We start from the raw sequence: 18,310 nt of genomic DNA on the forward strand, positions 1-18,310 counted from the left end.
TATATATATATATATATATATATATATATATATATATATATATATATACACTCGGGTTTTTTTATATTCAAAAGTAATGGACTAATGAATTCAACGAGGTTGTTAGATAGTGCTCAATAAAAAGAGCTGATAATACTTGTTTATTGTTATATAAACATGCTCACATCCCGCTGCTACAAATAGCCACTTGTTTCAATCAAACAACAGATATCATCAGGCAGCGACAATATAATATATAATAATTATTCATTGAACTTTTGAATAGTCAAGTCGCTGCCTGATGATATCTGTTGTTTGATTGAAACAAGTGGCTATTTGTAGCAGCGGGATGTGAGCATGTTTATATAACAATAAACAAGTATATATATATATATATATATATATATATATATATATATATATATATATATATATACTTTTAAAATATATTTTATATACATTTAAAATTAAGATGTTTAAATTCAACGTTATTTCTCACAGTTAATGGTAGCCGAATGGATTAGGTCTTCGCTAATCGAGCCAGAGATGTCTTGTGTTGCGGGGTTCAAATCGTTCGACTGGTATTAATCGTGACACCCTGCACTGAAGATTCCCGAAAGGATGAAACATTAGTGTCTGTAGGTATTTAATTATTATACTAAAAATAATTATATATATGCATCCCTTTTTTTGTTTTATTTTACTTCAGTCGAAGTTCTCAGAAATCAAGGGGCCCACGACCTGGGGTTAACACTTAAACTCTATATGAGATACATAGATATTCAAATGTTCCATTTAAGTTCTTTATCTCTCAAACACTGAGTTAGTAAAGAAATTGAGAACATAATTTTCCTCCTCCCCAATTCACCATTTTCATACGTTGTAGTATATCTTTTGTTTCGGTCTCTTGGTCTTACTGGATTCTAGGACAAGAATTTATCTAGTCTGGTGGAGTATCCAGCTTCGTGCTATTACTTGAGGTAATATCACTTGGAGAAGGTGCACCATTCCTCGGAAAGCTGTGTGGTAGCCGTAGTGAGGAGATCTTATATGGGCAGCAAATACTATGTGATTTTGAATATTTGGTCAGGGTTCACTTCTATGGAAAAAGTATCCTCATGCCAGGTTGTTCTAACAAACCCCTGTACAGAGAGACCTTAGACACTCGAGGATAGTGTCTAGTAGGCATTCAAATACCATGTCAATTAAGGGACACGAAATCGTAGGCTTAATTACATTTTATTTTAAATTCGTTTAAATGGCTAAATTGTAGTGCATCGTAAGGCTTGAATGCATTTATACTTAAATGCATTTTAGCCTGATGTTTTCCTAAAGGAATGAAACACGGAAAGTTTAAGCACCACAGCTATATTATCATAATTTATTACTTTACATTGAGCACCTTGAGTTCAATACTGAAAATCGATACATAAAACATTATATATCTTTATAATATTTTATGTGGGCATGCCATATATATATATATATATATATATATATATATATATATATATATATATAATTATGCACCCCAAATTTCCAGTGGTTACCACCTATTTGTAAATTAGTTTGCCTTATCGTAATAGCCGTTCACCATTGATTTCGAGTTAGTAGCGACCATTGGTCTTCAGTGAAATTTGAATGACAATAAACCTCTCCAAGGACATCCCGTGGAGGTCTAGTTAGTGCTTTCTCTTCTTAGTCTTTCCATCCTCTTTCACTCCCCTCACTTATTTGATATGGCGTCAGTTTATGGTGACACAAAAAAATTGGGAGGAAAGACTTACAATTTTACAGTTTCAGTTTTCATGATCCCATGTGATGTTTATTTGTATTTTACATATGTAGCAGTGTCTATATATCCCTGTAGCTCATGTGTGTTAGACTCCGCATGCAAAGGTTTGTCTTAATATTTCAGCCGTTTTCATTATTGTTATCCGTTGTATCTTCTCGGCCATGCCTCTGATTCCAATTTCTCCCATTCTTTTTAAAACTTTTTTCGGTATTGTTTCTAGTGCTCCTACTATTAGCGATATTATCTTGATTTTCTTCTATCTTCCATATCCCTTTGAGCTCTCTGGCAATTTTTGTGTATTTGCTCCGCTTTTTTGTCTCCTTGACCCTCACTATGTAGTCTGCTGGAACGGCAAAATTTACGATCTAGTGAGACTTTTCCTACTTGTTAACTAATATGACATCTTGCTTAGATGGGTTTATCTGTTTGTATATCCATGTCCATAAAATTTTGTAACTTTCATTTTCAAGTACTACTGCCGGCTTGTGCTTGTGCCATTTGTCTGAGTGTTCAATATGCAGATGCCTGCATAATTCCTAGTGTATTGCCTTTCCCGCTTGATTGTGTCTTTTTTATATTTTTTTCTTTTGCTAGTTTGCTGAATTCGCTTATTATATTATTTATTGTTTCATCTATTTGCCCACGGAGCTTACATTTACTGTTGTCTTGTATCTTGTCGATCCTTACTTTCATGTGGTTCATTCTAATCGCGTTAGCGATTTAGTTTCTCTGTTTAGGTGTAGTTTTTGTAGCCATGTCCAAGTATTTTCGTTTCATCTTTTGTCACCATTATGAATAGTCGGTGTAGCTGTTTCTCTTCCCATTTTTATTTTCTCATCTTATCCCTTGCTTCTCTTTTTCTGTTTGGTTCGTTTTTGTTTTTTTTTCTTTTTTGTTTTTTGTTTTTGTTCTTGCTTTTGTTTTTTTGTGTTTTTTTCAGTGTCTCTTGCTGAAGTAATTAGTCTTTTAGTGTTGTGCATTATGTATTTTTCTGATTCTTTTGTGTGTGTGTGTGTGTGTGTGTGTGTGTGTGTGTGTGTGTGTGTGTGTGTGTGTGTGTGTGTGTGTGTGTGCGCGCGTGTGTGTTTGGCTAACACATTCTTCTATACAAACCAGTCCTCTTCTTTCTCTTCCTTTTCACATACACTCGGTCATCATCATCCTTTACATGTAGTGTATTGTGCACAGTCATGAGTTTTCTGGTCTTCTGATCGAGATGCCGCAGTTCTTCATTGGCCCATCCTATAAACGGTCCAGAGTATCTTACTAATCATACTGCCCATGTGTTTATCCATTTTATTAGGTTCCTACTAAATTATTTAGTTTTTAAGGGTTTTCTTGTTCTTCTGGTGTACCTCTTTCCAATGTTCTCTTTCATTTGTGTTGCTTTGATGGTGTCTGCTTCCAGAAATCTAAAATATCTGTAGCTGTCATGGTCACCTAGTGCCGTCATTTCCGTTTGGTTGGATAATTCCAGGCCTTCTGTTGCCTCCAGTTTTCCCCTTCTCATGAATATCAGTGTGCATTTTTCGATACCAAATTGATAATCTTGCCTGGTATTTTGTACATTCTCAGCTATCCTATTATCTATGTTTACGGGATTCTGTCGCACGCTTCCTTGTAGTCGATCCATGTACTTTGGTTTTACTTCTTACCTCCTTCAAGATCTTCCAGTCTATGTGCAATGAGTCATGTTCCTCTTTGGCATTCTTTGCTGTTCCTCGGGAGTGGTCTGTTGTTGTTGTTGTTGCTGCTGCTGCTGCTGTTGTTGTTGTTGTTGTTGTTGTCACTCTCGTCATTATTACTGTTATTGCCTCCTCTGACTTCCTCGTAATACGAGAGAGGAGATCATTCCTGAAAAGATTGTATGTTTATAGCAGAACAGATACTACACTGTATTCATTAAGAGTAATATGTTATTTACGAGTGTGGCAGAGTTATTCCCCCTTATACTCTTTCAAACTACATTACACTACTTTCCTGATACTATTTCATGTTAAGTACAACAGTACAAGTCTTAAATAGTCTGTAGTATATTTTAACTAAAATTTATCTCAAATGTTTTATTTCAAAAAATTTTTTTTTTACTCCAGTGTTTGCTTGATTGTTTTCTGTAAGTTTACCTTAATTGATTGTTCCAATTTTTTGCAATAAGATTTACGTTTACTGCGAAGAAGGTAAAAAATCGATTGTCATTGATAAAAAATAAATTGCTTAATACTTCCCCAGCAACGCCGTGTAGCCCCTGCTAGTTAATAAGTTTTACTATGTATGTTTATTATTGTTCGCATATTTTTCCAAGCAATCAGACTGTTGTGTCTGTATCAATAACAACACGAACGCAGAAAGTAAAGGTAAAACAAATATATTAAGACGAAAATATAACACATATATACAAAGGTGCAGTTGGAAGATTGTGCAGCAGAGGGCGGGTTAAAGTCTTTCATGGAGCAACCGGCACATGCGTCTTGCCTATCCGGCGTTCGAACAAAGCTCCCCGGTCTTGCTGACTTGATACCTTTATCTATATCTTGTTCATCCACGTATGCTAATTAGTGGGCGTCTCCACAACACAAACCATAGTTGATTTTTTTTCAATGATATAACAAAATATTCAAATGACTTTTAACAATGAAAATTGGCGAGAAATGAAATGAATTCGGCGAACTGAATCACAAACAATGACAAGTCATAATGAAGTAATGTGAATGGATACCCTTAAGATACGCCCATCAGATTTGCGAGCGAGGAAAATGATGTCTCAAAATTAAGAGTGACAGATGGATGGATCACCTGAAATGATATTTTAAATGGAAAAGTGAAAGATCAATGGAAAATACTATGTTAAACTTAACATTGAGAGGCTAAAGAAAAATACTATTTCAAAGTTAACCCTGACGAATCGACGGAAATACTATTTCAAATTGTTGCTGTAGCTGCTTCTGCTGCTGCTGCTGTTGCTGTTGTTGTTGTTGTTGTTGTTGTTGTTGTTGTTTCACTCTCATCATTATTACTGTAATATGAAAGAGGAGATACTTCTTGAGAAGATTGTATGTTGATAGCAGAACAGATACTACACTGCCTCAAAATGAATTCATTAAGAGTAATATGTTATTTTCGAGTGTGTCACAGTTATACCCCCTTATACTTTTTCAAACTACATTACACAATGAACAATAAACAATGGTTTAAAACTGAACCGTTATAGACCAACGAAAAATATGATTTTAAAGATAAGCGTGACACACCAACAGGAAATACTATTTAAAACTTATTCTTACGAGACTGATGAAAAGGGAGATTTAAAATTGAATCGTGACAGAAAAATAGGAATATGATTTAAGACTCAACCCTGACCGACAACGGAAATTACTATGTTTAACTTACATGTGAGAGAACACGATAAAATATTATTTTAAAGCTAAAAATGACAGGCCAAGTGAAAATACTATTTCAAACTTAATCCTAAGAGACTGGTGGAAAAAATGATTTCAAACTGAACCGTGACAGATAAATAAGAATATGATTTCAAATTTTACAGACTAATGAAAAATACTACAGGGTGGAACGATAACATTGTTGCCCTAGAGAAGACGACTGGTTCCATTTCCGTTTGATGAAAACCGGTTTTCTTTTTTTGTGCAGACCATCTACTAGTTTACTAGTTTTGTACAAATCCTGAATGCATCTAAAATAGCATGCGTTATTACAATCAATGAGTTGAACAATGAAAATATTCTTTAAAATTCAAGTGTGGCCGACCGACGACTGACAGAGCCTATTATAAAAATGCGAAGACGCACAGAAAATGCTTTTTGAAACTTTAATCATGTCAGAATGAGAAATATGACAAATCAATCAACTGACAGAGCTTCTTATAAAGGTGCGGTGATCGCGTCTAATGTTATTCCATCTTACACGAATGGAAATGTTATCTCAAATTTTAGTGTGACAATTCTCTACAGACAAAATGAGATTCTTGTAGCGTGCCGAGGGCGGATATAACAGAACCTAAAGAATGTTTCATTTTATATGGAAACAAGAATGCGTCGGCTAATGCTCGATTGGTTGATATAAAAATTAAATATACACGTCACATTTCATCGTTCACTTGAAAGTTACAGTTTTAAATATTATTTTTCGTTTTAATATTTCAATATTTTATTTTGGTTCCGTGTTCCGGCGTTTTTAACTCACATTCCATTTTTTTTTCTTTTATATGTGATGTCAAAATAATTTGATTGTATCGCTGATTTATTACACATTAAAAACAAATACCGGACAACTGTTGGACATGAATTGTAATTATCGTTACATGCTTTCTAAACCTTCTTTGACATAAATACGCGTATTGTTCCTTTTTCTGTTTTGCAACAATAATATTAAAACGATATTAATTTATGAGGTAATTGATATAAAGCCTATGAGTCCTTCCATGCATACCGTGCTAATCTTCACATTTTCCAAGAACTACACATCCTAATAATCATATTAAATACAGCCGTTATTTTTATTTCTATTTGTTTTTTGTTTTCAATTGTATAAACTAATATCTGTAATTTAATTTTATTCTGAAGTGCTGCACATGTGAGTTAACAATTTCGTTTTTTATGTTTCAGGAGAAGCCAAGGGTAAATATTGTATCTCCCAGATGATTCCTAAACTTTCTTTGATGGCAAAACTTAAAAATCGGTCACTTATCGAATTGACTGTCAGGACAATTTCTCAGATTATTTAGGGTAAGATCTTTATTTTCTACATCTAAATTAGACACAAACACACGCATACATACAGTCATACACACAGTCTATATTATATACATATTATATATTATATATAATAAGTACAAATTTACTACAAATTTTTTTCCAAAACTGTTTAATACATATGTAGAGCAGAAATTAGTAAAATCATACAAATATCATAAAAACCCTACGTTGATCTTTTTTATGATATTTTATATTTATTTATTATATTAAATTTATTTATATTCTTGTCAGAAGTTCAACAACCTTTGATATATATATATATAGCGAAACGCAAAATTATTGGATACATTACGTTTTCTTCAGAACTTTAATTAGGGTTCAAAATTTTACCTAAAATTTGGTCAGTATATTCCTATTACTATTCTAAATTATATTTGGAGTAGTAATTACAAAATTTAGAAATTTTATATTTAAGGAAAAATATAAATTAACAAACGCAAAAGTATTGGATACACTTTTAAAAAAATTATTTTTTTAAATAAATTTAAATGACTTTTGCTTAGCGTATTGCAATAATGCAAATGAGTTATCACTGACCAATCAAAGAGCTTTATATTAAAATAATTTTATAAAATTCTTCCAGTTTGGGCTCACTCCTTCAAAGTCACCCGGTTCATTTATAAAAATGCCTAAAACTAAAGAGTTGTCCATAGATATTCGTCAAAAAATCATTGATAAGCACAAAGGAGGAAAAGGGTATCGATTAATATCAAGGAAACTTAATCTACAACTTAGTACAGTTAGAAATGTTATTAGAAAGTTTAAAAACTCTGGTGAAGCTGTTGCAAATCTTCCAAGATGTGGTCAGCCAAGGAAATTAAACGAAAAAAAAATTAAGGTAGGTAAGCAGAAAGGTACAAAAAAAACTTGAAATTCAAACCGACCTCAGAGAAGCTGGGATTAATGTGAGCAAGGATAGAATCAGTAGAGCTCTAAATCGTGCAGGGTTTGTATCAAAGTCCCTAAGAAAAGTTCCGTTATTGAAGCTTACACATGTCAGATCACGTTTTAATTATGTTAAAACATATGGGGAACAACCCCAAGAATTTTGGAACAAGGTAATCTGGTCAGACGAAATGAAAATCGAAATCTTTGGAAGAAACATAGCAACACATGTATGGCATAAAAATGGCACCGCCTATAACAAAAAGAATACTATTCGTACGGTAAAGTTTGGCGATGGTTCAATTATAGTATGGGGGGGGTTCATCCAAAGGTACGGGTGAACTAGAACTCATCAATGGTAGAATGAATAAACGTATGTACAGGGAGATATTGGAGAAAAACCTCCAGAAATCTGCTGACTTGTTGGGACATAATAACAATTTCGTGTTTCAGCAGGACAATGATCACAAGCATACTGCCAAACTAACCAAAGTATGGCTTAGAAATAACGGAGTTGATGTTCTTATTTGCCGCAGTCAGTCTTCAGACCTCAACCCAATTGAAAATTTGTGGAAAATATTGAAGACAAATGTTCACAAGAGGAATTCACAAAATATTCAACAACTAGAACAGTTCTGCAAAGAAGAATGGCGCAAAATACCTGCATATCTTTGCAAAAAAACATGTGTGCAACTATAGACAGCGATTGGAAGCTGTTGAATGCAATAAAGGCTATGCAACCAAATATGAAATCAATGTATCCAATACTTTGCGTTAATTGATTTATATTTTTCATTTAATATAAACTTTCTAAACTTTAATTTTGTAATTACTACCCCAAATATTAGTTAGAATAGTAATAGGAATATACTGACCAAATTTTAGGTAAAATCTTGAACCCTAATTAAAGTTATGAAGAAAAATGTAATGTATCCAATACTTTTGCGTGGCCTTATATATATATATATATATATATATATATATATATATATATATATATATATATATATATAAAGAGAGGGAGAAAGAGATAAACATTGTTATTCGAAATTAAACTTTTTAAAATATGCTTCTATCTCTCTGTCTTTTTTACTCTCTCTCCTATATATATATATATATATATATATATATATATATATATATATATATATATATATAGTACTTTATAAAATATATATGGCGATTAAGCTACACTGAATATTCTGCGTTTCATCCACTATAGGATTCGTCAGGCTTATGCGCATAAGCCTGACGAATCCTATAGTGGATGAAACGCAGAATATTCAGTGTAGCTTAATCGCCATATATATTTTATAAAGTACTAACTAGCTCTACCTACGTATTGAGCACTTTTGAAGTAATTACTTAAAGTTTACGCATAAATCTATACTTTCGTATATTAAGTTTATCTGAGTAAATGAAGTAGTTATATATATATATGTATATATATATATATATATATATATATATATATATATATATATATATATATATATATATATATATATATATATATATTAGTAGGACCCGTGTACCGGTGTTCCCGTTAGAAATGCAGCACAAAGCTAGAACATATTCGTTGAAAGGATTCCACCCTCTAAAAAATAAATGAAAATATAATTCTGTAGTGCATTATCATAGACTGAGCTTATATTGTCTTGTTTTATAAAGTGGTGAGAGGAGTCCACACCAATAGGAAGCAATGTTTAAAAGGCAGTAATTAATGTATAAGCGAATGTGCTTCCACTCTTAATAATGGGGAAACAAAAGAAATGTTTATGAAGAAATATTTTAACAATCACGAAACAATAAACAGTAATGTAAAAATGCACATTATTACATTTTTTAAAAATTTTTCATATGCGCTTGACACCTCCTCCCAGTAAAGGAAATTTATGAATAAGAAATGTTTATATGTACATATTTCAATCAACCCTGAAGTCATTGGTCCTGGTCTATTAGCAATGAAGCAATCTTTATAAACTAAGGTAAATTTATTTTGCTTTGATGAAATGATTGGTGATGACCTGGAATGGAAACTTCCACAGCTGGATTGGTAGCGCGTGTGAGGAAGAAAATAATCTGTAAAATGTAAATGTGAAAAGGACAGGTGCGTAAAAGCTGTACAAAAAATACGGGAAAGTAATTAAAAAATATAAGCGTAAGAATATTACAATCAATCCTAAAACCATTGGTTCTTGTGTAATTTAATCAAAGAGAAATCCTTTTAGACTAAGTTACTTTTCTTATATGGTTTATACATTAGTCGTTAATCAAGAAATGACGCCAGCGAATAAAAAATGTAAATAAGTACGAAAAACACGTTACTTAATCCTTAAAACATTGTTTCTGGTGTGTTTCAATCATTGATAAAACGTTCTAGACGGAGACTTTTCTTTTTTATGAGGTGGCACAGGGGTTTTAAAACATAAGCATGCTAATAAGCCTGCTAAAAAGAAATGTAAACAACAACAGTAAAAACTATAGACAATAATAATCAATAGAATAAGTGTAACCGTAATAATAATAATAATAATAATAATAATAATAATAATAATAAAAAGAACACTACTAATAAGTGTACTATGAATGCTACTACTACTACTACCACTACTACTATTAATACAGCAAATTAAGAAAGAAAGAGTAGGGAAGATGAAACTATCTCCAAATTTTATAAGTGGAAATATGAAATAAATGAAATGTGTCAATCAGGAATTTTTATTTCAGACAGAAGTTACTTCTGACGCAACAATTCGAAGGCTTCAAATCCACTTTCTGTTTCGCACGTCAAGGGGAAAATTGCCGCAACGACAATAAAAAGGGAATTTTAAAGCGCCAAAAACTTGCTGAAAACTACGTTTTGAGTTTTAAATGAATTTGAAGCCTTTAAATTACCAAGCCAAACGTAAATTTTGACGTAAAAATCGTAAGGTGACCATCTTATTGGTATACTCATTCGGATCATGGGTCACGGTGAAACAATAACGGTATTGTAGAGAAACCCATTCCTAATATGGTGAAGCGTAATATGTTGAAATTAAAAATGAGTTCTGTATTTGCGATAAAAAAGCGTATAAGCAAAAGATGCCGTTAAAAGTTTAGTTAACTGGAGAAATTCCAAAAGTTTCTTATTTATTGTCAATGTGTCGGAGGCAAATCTTTGTCTGAGTCAGTCGCCGAAGCAGATGTGTACGATAGGCAATAATGGCCATAAAGTGGTTTTTGTAAGGTTTTACGACCGTAACAGAACCGAAACGGAAAAATCTTCTATGTGCATCCGTAGATCGAAATCAGCGGAAGCGAATGTTTGATTTGTGTTCGTGTCTCACTCGCTATTTACGCGTGTAAACAAATGTATAGAGTTCAATCGCATGAAACATACGATGAAAACAAGTCATCAGGCGTTTGCTTCGATCGTCTTAGATGAAGCTGGCGAAAAATGTTAGCCTCGTTATTCAGCAGTAAAAAAATAAACAGCCGAATTTCTTTTGTGTTGACTGACGCCATCTTAATAATTATTTAACCGTTCAAAAAATACGATAAACGAATATTTCATAATCCGAGAAGCGCCATCCATCCATCCAGCGCGGCCGTTACCGAGACTGAGTTCACTACACGAGTTTGTAATTCAAATCTTGTCGGTAGTTGAATACTTGATGCTTCGCCAGGGCCATCAAGGATATTTTTTATCGTGACGCCATCACTAGATGGGGTGCGTACTGCGGCTTAAGAGAATCCCATTAACCCTCGAGAGAAGGCTAGACTGCGCCAGTTTCTCAACCTGGTATTTTACCTCGCAGTACATACAGTCGTCTTCCCAAATGGTCACCCATCTGGTACTGGCCAGGCTCAACGTTGCTTAACTTCCGTGATCTAGCAAGAACCGGTGTGTCAACGTAATTGTGCCGTATAACAGAAGCACAAGCCAATGAAATTGACCGGAGTTTGTTGGGGGAGTGATCATTATTTTAAAAAATGAAAACTAAAATCTAATTTTAAATGTACTTGCGGAAAAAGCAAACACGGACGGTACTGTTGGGAAAAGATGTGGCATATGTATACCTGTTCCCGGTTCCTTTAAGGAGAGAAATGGTGAAGATGACATGTGAATGAAAGTTACTCCCCTAAGAATTAATATAATAATTTTTGAGAACAAATGAAAGCAACTGGTAATAATCGCAAAATCTACATCATATAATGATATATTACTAGTAATATTATTAGTAATATTACAGTTTTATGTGGCGTCTGCGTTTTCAAAGCTATAATATCTTTTTGTAGAAGGAGAATCGTTTTCTTTTCATTGATACATATATATGTGTGTGTGTGTGTGTGTGTGTGTGTGTGTGTGTGTGTGTGTCAAAACAAAAAGAACGATAATATCCGTTTTCAAAATGTATAATTTTGCAAATTAAAGCAGGTATTATTTCTCTATCTTGAATATTGAGATTTTTATATGGTTGGGATTGACATATAATATTAATACTATATTAATTTTAATATTAATATTATATGTCAATCCCAACCATATAAAAATGTCAATATTCAAGATACAGAAATAATATAAGGAATTAAATTTAAACTCTGTAATATAATTCTAATAATGTAATAAATTCTGTAATATAAATATACAACATTGATTTTTCAACAAGGAATAACAATAAAAATTAAATCAAAGATTTTCCTTATTCCATGGAGTTTCAATGTGAGCTCATATAATCCGAAGGGACGTAGGTAGCAAAATGATACTCATAGGCAGTCTATAAATTTTTCTAGTTTGCACGTTAATTTAAAACTAAAATTATAAAAATAAATTGTGTTTGTGTGAAAGTTAATAAAATCTTACTTGATCGAACCTGCTCTTTATTTAACGTATCGTTTTGGCATGTTGTCTTTTCTGCAGTTTATCAGCTTTCACCCAAATAAGAATATTTAACTTTTCTTGGTGTTATTGCGAGATTGTTTGTAAATCGCATGATTTGTGTAAAGGTCACGTGTTGTACAGTTAATGCATTCAATATTAGATATTTGTAAACATCGCTTAATGAAAATACAGGAAATCATTTAGAAGCCAAATATGATGCAATAAGATTTTATTTTCAATCTCGAATGTAGAAATAATGAATCTATTAACTGTACCACACGTGACAAGCGTTTCTTTATACAAATTACGATATTTAAAAACACTCTCCAAATAACACCGAGAGAAATCGGATGTCTTCAGTGGGACGTCGTTATACCTCAACAATGAAAATAGAAAGCAGCAATGTATATATATCATTGAAAATTCGTTGTTATAACCAAATAACCGATTTATAATATTGTTTATATTTATTGAAATAAAATAAATAAATCTTCTGGGATCGTATTTGGTTTCTTACTTAGTTCTGATATTTTTATTAACTGATACATTGAAATTTTGAATCAATCATATATATATATATATATATATATATATATATATATATATATATATATATATATATGGATGAAGCAAAAAAACGATATTATTTTTTATATTTATATTTAATATTTTATTTTGTACTCCGCTCTTGTTAACAAAATTGTAGCAAAATAAAAATGAAAAACGTTGAAAAACTTGAGAAAAAATTTGGGAGGATTACGTTTATGTCTTGCAAAAACTTTCGAAAAAAATTCACGTGTATTTTCTTAACTATTTGTGAAAAAGGAATAGTGTATCTTTATTGTTTAATTAGCGTTCTTATCAATCGGTATCAACATCAAAACGCAACTGATATCAATATGTATAAAAATGATTATATATATATATATATATATATATATATATATATATATATATAATCATTTTTATACATATGTATATGTATGTATATGTATAAAAATGATTATATATATATATAATCATTTTTATACATATTGAAATCAGTTGCGTTTTGATATATATATATATATATATATATATATATATATATATATATATATATATATATATATATATATATATATATATAAACTAGCAGGGAGACCCGACGTTGACCGAGACTGAATTATGATCAACGAATATTTGACACTCCTATATTTTTATTGTTATCTAAATCGGTGAAATAGCCCAGGAGGAAGCTTCACATGCCTCTATGCAGTAACTTAGTACCAAATATGTATTCTACATTGCACTCTAGAGAACCTACTGTTTCTTTTATAAAATTATTTATATAAACTTCTTTCCAGTTAACGAAAAAAAGACATTTCTGTGCGGGGTTTGAATCAACAGACTACGTTATGCAAATTAGTAAATAAATAAATAAATAAATAAATAAAACACGTAATTTTTCAAGTCTTATAAAATTCTTTGCAGTTAATGAAAATAAAGTTAATAAATTTACGGGCGGACCACATCATGCAAAAAGAAAAAAACACTATCAAATTACCCACAATAGAATTGTCACGTCCACCGCTCTATCATTGTTGCTAAGCGACGACATGGGAGAAACGCTTTACCGATGATAGATAAATTAAAATAACAGTTCCGATTATTGATTATCCCTAATTATCGAGAGTATTCAGAGACAAAACTTAACTAAGATCACTCGCAGACTTATACACTAACGTTCTGTAAATTTTAAAGAAAATGTGTTCAGCCGTTTCGGAGTCTATGAGGAAAGAACTCAAACACACACACAAACAAAGTTGCAATTATATATATATATATATATATATATATATATATATATATATATATATAAATTACAATTAAATTTACCAAAATGATCCAAGATGGTAAAATTAAAGTATATTATAAATATTAAAGAATTAATATTTATAAAGTTATCTCAGCCAGATGTAAAAGCTCGATAAAACCAAATAGGAAATAGAGCTTAAACTTAGACTTACTTGTTTCATCAAATACGTTTGCATGCAAAATCCGATCCCACATTTTGCTAATTCCTACCCTCTGATGAGAAGGAAAATTTTTCTTCGAAACTCCGCGGATTGAGGACTATCCACTTATCTAGTGTTTCCTTTTCAGATTAAATATGTTTTTAACTCATTTCAAAGTGTTTTTTAACATGTTTCATTAACTGTTTGCTCGTATATATATATATATATATATATATATATATATATATATATATATATATATATATATATGAAGAGCGCGAGATAGATAGATAGATAGATAGATAGATGAGAAAAATTTAATTGTGGCTATATACCAACCAAATTTATTTTTAAACATGTTAAATTAAAAAATACTAAAAAAAATACTGAAAAGGCTAGCTAATCGATTTCGAGTCTCGGTCAACAGAGCTAAATAGAGATTAGAATTATGAATAAAAAATAATATGAAATGGAAACTATAACAATGGGAAAGAAAGAACAGGAAGAAACCACTTTAAGTCCAAATAGGGGTTCATCTTGTTTGTTTGTAAACAAAAAATATCCTTGAAATTAATGTGGTTTTTATTTTATTCCCCGTATGTTTCCCTCGCTATAATTTTTATTTCATAGTATATTTTTTAATCGTAATCATACCCTCGATTTAGACCTATTGAGCGAGGTTCAAAACCTGCTAGTTAGTTCTTTCAGTCTTTTTTTTTATTTATCATGTTTGAAAGTAAATTTCCTTTGCATATAGCCATAATATATAGTATAATTCCTATAATTTGAACATCCGCTTCGTTCAAATTAGAGGATGATGTTCAAGTTTCGTGATAAAAAATGTGCTGCAGTTAACTTTAATTTTCTAAGAATTAAGAAATAGTAAATGAAATTCATTGCTATATGATACTTCAAGTATATATTAGGTTGAGTTTACGATATATTGCAAGTAAGAATTGTTAAATATTATTACCAGTAACAAAAACATTGAAAATAAATTAAATCTATTCTTACTTATTATATACTTATTACCTAAGTTATCATCTACCGAAATCATACATTTATGTAAAATACATTTTTTTTTATTTATTCATTGAATGAGTCTCATTGCAGTTTCTATTTTCATTGATTGAGCTCTCGGGCGCTGCCATTGTATTCCATAAGCGATCACGAAAATATACAATTTCTTGGTTCTGTAGCTTCTTTATGATTTTATCTCTTCGGATTGACATTGCTTGCAAAACATAGTTGCCACTAAAGTAAGGACTTTTTTCTAGAAATTTTATAACCGTCTCCATAGACTTTTCTGCATCATCCCATGATATTGCTTCATCAGAGTGTTCTTGGTTATTTACATTAGGGTCAAGAGAATGGGAGCTGTCGCTATTTTCATCACCATTACTGCTTTTATGATATTGATCAGTAGTTTCCTCATCTTGTTGCACCCACATTTCAAAATCATGTGCATTAAGTGATTTAAGAACAGCGTGGTTGGTCGGTAACCGTTTGGTTTCAAGAATTTTTTCTAGACCAGATGTATTCTCTGATTATAGATTTGCAAGCCGTTGTGATGGGTTGTTTTACACTATTTTAAATATAGCAATCTGTAAAAATATTTACAGTTAGTTAAATTAATTATCAATAGCTAATCTAGATTAATTACATAGTACCAATATTAACATTCCTGCGCAATATCTGACTAAGCCATGTAAACAGTTTTACTGCAACTCCGCATCAAATATGCTAATACATTCTCAATGGCGAGACAGTTCAAGTTTAGAAAAAGTCCATGTTTAGAAGAAGTCCAAATGAGAGGAAGTCCAACTTTAGAGGAAGTTCCAATTAAAGGAGTTTTACTATATATATATATATATATATATATATATATATATATATATATATATATATATATATATATATAATTTATGGTCGGTGGATGAAGCAAAAAACTATATTATTTTTTATATTTAATATTTTATTTTGTACTATCAAACGGCCCACCGCTCTTGTTAACAAAATTGTAGCAAAATAACAATGAAAAACGTTGAAAAACTAAAGAAAAAATTTGGGAGGATTACGTTTAGTTCTTGCAAAAACTTTCGAAAAAAAAATCACGTGTATTTTCTTAACTGTTTGAGAAAAGGGAATAGTGTATTTTTATTGTTTAATTAGCGTTCTTATTAATCGGTATCAACATCAAAACGCAACTGATATCAATATGTGTAAAAAAATGATTTTATATATATATATATATATATATATATATATATAGAGAGAGAGAGAGAGAGAGAGAGAGATAGAGAGAGAGAGACACACACACACACACACACACACACAGATAGATAGATAGATACATAGATAGATTATCAATTTTTCGGACAAGAGCGTAAGTATTTGTTTTATGATATTATATCATGAAAGATTAAAATAATTTAATTAAAAAGTCTTTAAGCCTTTTGAAATTCTTCAGAAAAAATGTCCGATAATGATGATGATTAAAAATTAAAAATTGAAATTCTATCGATTAGGTATAAAAAGCACAGAATAGTGTATTTTGGAGATAAAAACTCATACGAAGTACTCTTAATACTCTACATTGCTTGAGTGTCATTATTATTGGCTCACAAAGAGGTGTTCATACAGGTCATCAAAGATCTCTCCTTGAAACCGGCCTGTGGTGTTCCCTGGGAGTTGAGTGACAACAAATCTCACCTGATTTTTAGTACTCTCCACTTCTTTCGATAACATTTGCAAATAAATTTGCATTATCGCAACAGCTGCTTGCCATTGATTTCTCGCTGGCAGAGGCCATTGGTCTTCACTGGAATTTGAGTGGCAATAAGCCTCCCTTAGATCCCAGTTCTCTTCGCACTTCGCAGAGCAAAGGTCTAGTCAGTGCTTATTCTTTTGGGGGGCAGTAATGTGGTAATGGGGGGATGGGTGGCGATTAGAGAACTTATAAACATGCGATTTCAATGTTCTTGGTTCTATGTAGCACTTCATCGTTTGCCTTTGCGGCAGTTTGTCTGGCTCGTGCTTGTTGCTCATGTATATTAGTCTCCACATTCAAGGGTTTTCCTGATTACTTTAGCTGTTTTCATTATTACTATTCGTTGTATTTTTCCAGTCATTCTTCTGGTTCCAATTTCTCCCATTCTTTTTTAAAAAATATTCGATTATTATTATTGGCTCACACAAGTCATCAAAGATCTGATTGAAAACCTGTGGTGTTCTCTGGAAGCTGAGTGACAATACGTCTCACCAGACGTCCAGCTATCTCCACCTCTTTCGATAGTATTTGCAAATTAATTTGCGTTATCGCAACAGCCTCTTAACATTGATTTCTCGCTGGCAGCGGCCATTGGTCTATACTGAAATTTGAGTGGCACTAAGCCTCTTCAAGGTCCCAGTTCTTTCGCGCTTGTCCAGCGGAGGTCTAGTCAGCGTTCTCTCCTCGTCTTTCTTTCCTCCTTGACCCTTCTCGGCTCTTTGGTATCACTTTTTTGTGGAGGTAACGGTGATGAGACAATGGGAGGGGATGCGTGATGGAGGTGTAGAACTTGTAGATATGCAACTTCAGTGTTCTTCATTCCCTGTAACGCTTCTTCATTATATTGTATACTTGTATTATTCTCCGCATTCAAGGGTTTTCCTTAATATTTCAGCCGTTTTCATTATCGTTAGTCGTTGTATTTTGATAGCCATTCCTCTGATTCCAATTTCTCTCATACTTTTTTCAAAGTTTTTCAGAATTGTTCCTAATGGTCCTACTATTATAGGTATTATTTTGATTTTCTTCATCATCCAAATCCCTTTAAACTCTCTGGCTAGCTCTGTGTATTTGCTCCGTTTCTCCTTTTCTTTCATACTCACCCTGTGCTTAGCTAAGACAGCAAAATCTACGATTTGACAGGATTTTTCTTTCTTGTTAATTATTACGGCATCTGGTCTTCTTGCTTGGAAGGGTTTGTCCGTCTGTATGTCCATGTCCCATAGGATTTTGTGGTTCTCATTTTCG

General features: G+C 31.9%; 1 protein-coding gene across 4 annotated transcripts in view; it reads left to right on the forward strand.

Moving 5' to 3' along the window:
- Positions 1–18,310, forward strand: part of LOC145293079 (uncharacterized) — a 665,443-nt gene that overhangs the window by 103,858 nt on the left and 543,275 nt on the right. For all 4 annotated transcript variants that reach the window (XM_080139442.1, XM_080139450.1, XM_080139432.1 and 1 more), the window contains exon 3: positions 6,394–6,513. The gene's annotated coding sequence lies outside the window, so the exon portion shown is untranslated. The remainder of the gene's footprint in view (positions 1–6,393; positions 6,514–18,310) is intronic.

Source organism: Euprymna scolopes, chromosome 2, assembly GCF_053919585.1.
Source record: "Euprymna scolopes isolate OS-2025 chromosome 2, ASM5391958v1, whole genome shotgun sequence".
NCBI classification, from domain to species: Eukaryota; Metazoa; Mollusca; class Cephalopoda; order Sepiida; family Sepiolidae; genus Euprymna; species Euprymna scolopes.